Source organism: Nicotiana tabacum, chromosome 5 (genome assembly GCF_000715075.1).
Source record: "Nicotiana tabacum cultivar K326 chromosome 5, ASM71507v2, whole genome shotgun sequence".
Lineage (NCBI taxonomy): Eukaryota > Viridiplantae > Streptophyta > Magnoliopsida > Solanales > Solanaceae > Nicotiana > Nicotiana tabacum.
The window spans coordinates 73,380,419-73,386,046 of record NC_134084.1 but is presented as its reverse complement, the minus strand read 5'-3'; the positions used below and the strand labels follow the sequence as shown (position 1 = coordinate 73,386,046).

Genomic DNA, 5,628 nt, shown 5'->3' with positions numbered 1-5,628 from the left:
AATTAATTTTTTACATAATTTAAAAAAATATATAGTTATCGAGATAGAGGACACGCGCAATGCGCGTATCGTAAGACTAGTTATATGTATACACACACATATATTGAAGAATTAACCTGAATAGTCATCCACCCAACCACTTAAATTAAAAATATCCTATTGAGGTATAATATATGCATAATTTATGTGTTATATGTATTTAATTATGTATAATCAATATATAATTTATGTATATGACTAGAAAAATAAACAATGAATACCACCAGCTATTTGAGTTAAATTTTCTAGATTTAGATTATTTCGAATTGATCTAAGGCTCGAGAGCTACTTTCATTAAGCCACAAATCTCTCCTATTTGCTATTAAACACGTATACGATCGTTGTTATATAGAGTGAGAAACTCCAACTTCTCTCTAGAATGCATTCCCAACAAACAAGAGACTATTCCCCCAAACCACCAGATTTAATCCAACACCCTCCCTTACCAAACAATCTTGAGAGACCAATATACTTTAAGGATAAACTATTGAAATCTAACCTAACAATTTTCACTCCTTCCATAGATCATGATGATATGCTTGAACCAACAAAGGAAGTGGAAGACACAAAAGTAGTGCATGATCGAGGGACTACTCTAGGTGAAGCTATACAAATCTCTCTTTCATTGGAAGATAGACAACGTATCTATGAGCCATGGAAATACTCTATTATAATCAAGTTAGTAGGGAAACATATGCTACACCATTACCTAAAGAGGAAGATCCAAGATCTATGGAAACCAACGGAGGACTTCTCTTTAATTGATCTTGGTGAGGACTATTACATTATCAAATTCACAAAGAAAGAAAACATGGATAAAGCTATTCACCTAGGGCCATGGTTCATAAATGGTCATTTCCTATCTATCTCCAAATGGAAACCAAATTTTGTAGCTAGAAATGAAAAAAGAACTGCCTCAGCAGTTTGGGTAAGGCTGCTGTGAGCATGTGATTTTTGTCCTATATGAATTATTCCCATAAAATACAAGAAAAATAATTTCTTTTTTCTCTTTGCAATTTTATAGGATTTTTGTAGAATTTTACTAATTATGTGCATTCTTGTGCATATTTAATTTCCATTAAAAATAAAAAAAATACCAAAAATACCATGAATTGAATTTAGATTTGATTCTTACATTTTTTTTGGAATTAATTAGTAATCACTTGTTTTATAAAAAATGAAAATCACAAAAATAGCTCATTTTACATTTTTCTTTCTTTTAATTTTTAGATTATTGATTTCTCTCTTTTAATTTAGTATTGAGTAACTTTTATAATTTTTATAGTTAGACAATTAGCTTAATTTTACAATTTAGATTAATTTAGGAATTTAATTTAAGAATTTCTATTAATAAAAAAAGGGTCTATTCTTAAAAATTCGAAATTGGGCCAAGTTGAAATTCTGAAGCCCAATTCTTTCACTCCAAATCACCTTAGCCCAATACCTCTCCTTTCCACTTAAACCCATACATGACCCGCCCCAACCAAACCCGACCCACTCCAACTATAACACACAAAAGAACGACACCTAGAACCCTAACACCCCATCAACGCAGTGTTCTTCTTCTCCAAGAAGACACTCGAACCAAGCCCCAAATCCAGTCCAAATTCGGGCGAGTGTATCCCAAATCCTTAACCCACACGTTCCTCCTTCTCTCCTCATCACCATTTCTAATGATTTCTAACACCGAAGATTCTCCATCGTTGCACTCGCTCGATTTTGAGATAAGGCACGCGATTGGAAGGTCTTAGAGACGATTCGTTGGATGAGTGTGAGGCGTTGGATTGATTTCACTCAATACAAGCCCCACATTCATCAAGGGGTTCATTCTCAAAAAGGAACGGGATTCGATTTTGAGAGGGGAAGGCTGGTAAAAAAAATTTGGAGAGAAAAGTTGAAGGGTTTTCTTTAACTTCTGGTTTCTGTTCTCTGATTTCTTTTCCTTCGTTTAAGAGTTCTTTAAGAGGTTAAGAGAAGCATACACATTTTTTATTTTTCGGAATCCAAATTTGAGTTCCAAAGAGATAAAAATTGAAGTTCAAGCTTGGTTTTCTACTGTCATCTTACTGATTTGCTACTGAACCTCGCTATGACTCGGAGGCAAAAGGCGCATTATTAGAGCTATAATTTTTAAAAGAAGGTTGCAACTTCAGGTTTGATTTTTATTTTTCTCCCATGTAACTCTGTTTTCTCAGCTGTTCTTGAGCTATGGAATTTCTGAGTTTGTACTCCACTGTTGTTGTCATTTGAGCGTTATCAGTGAGTTCGAATTTAGTTTCTTATCGATTTGTGACTAGCTGAGATTTTTTGGTAAAGTTTGTTGAGTTACGTCGATTTTCTCCGATGTTCTGTAACTGGAAATTTTTGAAATGAAACTAAGCTCAGATTGTTTTTTTCTTCTGAGGAAACAAAAGGGAAGTTTTGTGATTATTCATAAAAATCCGAGGTTTCAAGTATTGATCCGTGCTCGTGTTAATAGTGTGCTGTGATTATGATTCATTGGTCTATATTCATGGATTGCTCTCATGTCGAAGGAATGTTCGTATATTCGCGAGTCGTATCCTTTTTCCTACTTCTGTTATGACATTAAAATCTTAAAGTTTGACTCGATTCTTGTTCCTGCTTAACATTTGAAATCAGGAAGACTGTGATGGAGTTATTGACTTAAGGGTTCATCTAGTCCTTCTATGTTCCTTCCGCTGTACCTTGTTTGAGCCGTAAAGTTCAGGGGGTTAATTAATAGTTCTGTAGACTGCTGTACTGGGAATATGCTATTTAAATCCTAAAATTCAGTACTGGTAATTCTTCTTGTATTCCTAGGATAACAATAATGTCTGGATTGAATCTCAGTGATCCATGTAGTATCATGTTCTGTTTGATTTTAAAATCTGACATTAATCTGCATTGGTTTATAACTCAGTGAGTTTGCCCATGTTAGTTTGTCTTGGCTTGTTTATGTTAAATCACACAGGCAGTAGGATCCTCTGTTGCTTACCAGAATGTGTGAATGTGGTACGCTGCTTGATGATCCATTCTTATCAAATCTTGGTTTAAAATAATGTTAAAACTAAGTTGTTTCACTGCTTGTTTGGATGTGCTCTATTCTCCTTCTCCTGCTCGGAAGTTACCTACATTGTTACATCTCTAAGAGCTCTGTTCTTTAGTGCTGCTAAAAGCAGTTAATTCGAGCAGTGAATTAGGCTGAAACATGCAGTGGTTTGAGGGCATTTGCTAGGGTTGTTAAGCTGTTAAACCTCTTCTGTTCTGCATTGTGTTGAGCAATTCTGTTCGGCATTGTTTTGCTTGCCTTCTTCTTCTTCTTCGAATTGAGCTATTGATGGATTTGAATGATTTGGAGAAGTCTGTTCTTCCTATTTTTTTTCCCGTGAGTCTATGAGGGTGGTTCGAGCTTATGCAAATATGTTGCGTTGAGAGGTCTAGAGTAGCAGACTTTAAGCATCGTTGAAACCATTTGATTTGATAAAATTCTCCCGTTATTCATCTGCCTAAACGATAAAACAACGAAGAAGGCCTTCAACCAAAAACGACCCCTTCCCATCATTCTACTTCAACAAAGTTCTTGAGTGCTGATGATTTTGTTAAATGTGTTCGACTTCATTAACTTTGTATCCACTCATACTGTATTGTCAACTATAGATCATTTTTAGCCCCTTTGGACACTTTTTTTGTGAAAATACCATGAAGTAAGGATTGATAAGTCCCTCCCCCTCAATTATACTGAATACATTGTATTTCAATTGGATTTTTCTTGAATTAGAGGGTTAATCTACTCGTGTAAACGACAATACGATGGATTGGGAATTGTTCACATATGTACTGGATCTCTAGGAGTGGCACTTTGGCATAAATTGCTTCTGGATGAAATTTGCCTTCATTTTTAAGGCATCATTAAGAATTTGTTAGAATCACATGTGTTAATTTGCAATAGTATGTGTCGTTTCCTGGCATTCGAATTCTCTAATTTGCAGTACTTCAATAATGGTTTTTTGGGGGGACATTTGAAGCTTAGAACTAATAGGGCAATAGGGGAACATTAGCCTTATGAACATGTTTTTTTTGTAACAGTACGTTTCCTAAAATGAATATTTGTAGGAAAATATAATTGTGATTGTGTACACGTTCGCGTGACGTGATTACAATTTCTAAAAACCAAACTAGAGTATGCGTTCGCGCAACTTTGGCCAAACTTTTCTTCATAATAATAAAGGGTCACTAATTGTGGACACGTCTGCATGACATGATTTTTGACGCGCCAAACGGGTACACAGTACATGACACGTTTTCAAGATAATTTTCTTAATTTAAAAGTGGTTAAGAGGTGAAAGCACATGGGTTCCAAAATGAATAAGTAAACAATTTAATAAGCCAAGTATGATCAAAGCGACCGTGCTAGAACCACGGAACTCGGGAATGCCGAACACCTTCTCCTGGGTTAACAGAATTCCTTACCCGAATTTCTGTGTTCGCAGACCGTAAATAGAGTCAACTTTCCTCGATTTGTAAATAGAGTCATAGCCAAATTTTACACTTCTTGCCACCTTTTGGCCAAATAAGCCATTTTGCAAAAATAGCCTCAATAATGTCTTGCATGTATACTCTCTTACGGGGGTGTAAGTGAAAAAATAAGGTGTGACAGCTCTAGCGACTCTGCTGGGGAACGAACTCAGAATCTCTAGTTCAGGGTTCAAGAATTCGAGCTTGTTAATGATTTTTACTTGGCTTCATTTATTGTTAATATTACTGTATTCTGTGAATATTTTGTGCTAAATGTTATTTGTTTACTGCTTTATTATTGTTTGAATTGTATATAAATGTTTTCTTACGCCACCTCTCTGAGTCTTCTGAAAATGGTTCACACGTTCGCGTGGCCCGCTTTTTCTGTAGAAATTATACCAAATAGAACGAGGCTGGGCAAGCGACAAGGCCGGGTAGACTTCAGTGCTCCCGGTACGTCGCCCCCTCTTCGACCCCAGTTGTCCGCTCGGGTACCCAAGTCTAGACCAAAACCCCAGGAGTTAAACCTAGAAAAACACAGCTTCATGCCGGATCCCTAATAGGAGCGTTTGTTTGCATCATGTGCATTTGACTTAGGGGACTCAACACAGTGGTTGGGTCCATCTAGGACAGGTGTGCCCGAAACAACAGACTATCCTGATGCATTCTACGTGCTATGTGTACATTTATTTATTTTGGCTTGCATGCTGACCGGCTAGGGAAAATAAAGCAAAAAGAAAAACCAAGAGTGATGTAGGGAAGGAAATAAAACCCGGTTCCAAAGAAAACCCTGGTATTTGAAAAGCGTCCCGAAGCTTTGGCAAAATTTTTCAGAAAAGAAAGTTATTTCAAAAGAGTCAAACACTGTGTTCTTCCAAATGTGTCAAAACTGACCGAACTACGCAGGTCTAATTCTCACCGGATGTGGGATACATAGGCAATCTACATAAGGTTCGGCCTTATTTTTGAAAAAAAAAGAAAGAAAAACAAGAAAAGAAAGTCGGTGGTCGAGTGAATACAGTCTGGATTCTTGATCAAAATAAGCCGATCCAACTTCGGCAATGTCTCAAACCA

General features: G+C 36.4%; 1 long non-coding RNA gene across 1 annotated transcript; it reads left to right on the top strand.

Annotated features, from left to right (window-relative positions):
- Positions 1-1,562: 1,562 nt before the first annotated feature.
- Positions 1,563-4,063, top strand: LOC107822921 (uncharacterized). Its single transcript, XR_001656504.2, has 3 exons — positions 1,563-2,192; positions 2,454-2,596; positions 2,680-4,063. It is a non-coding gene; the product is annotated as an uncharacterized LOC107822921 (long non-coding RNA).
- Positions 4,064-5,628: the final 1,565 nt, after the last annotated feature.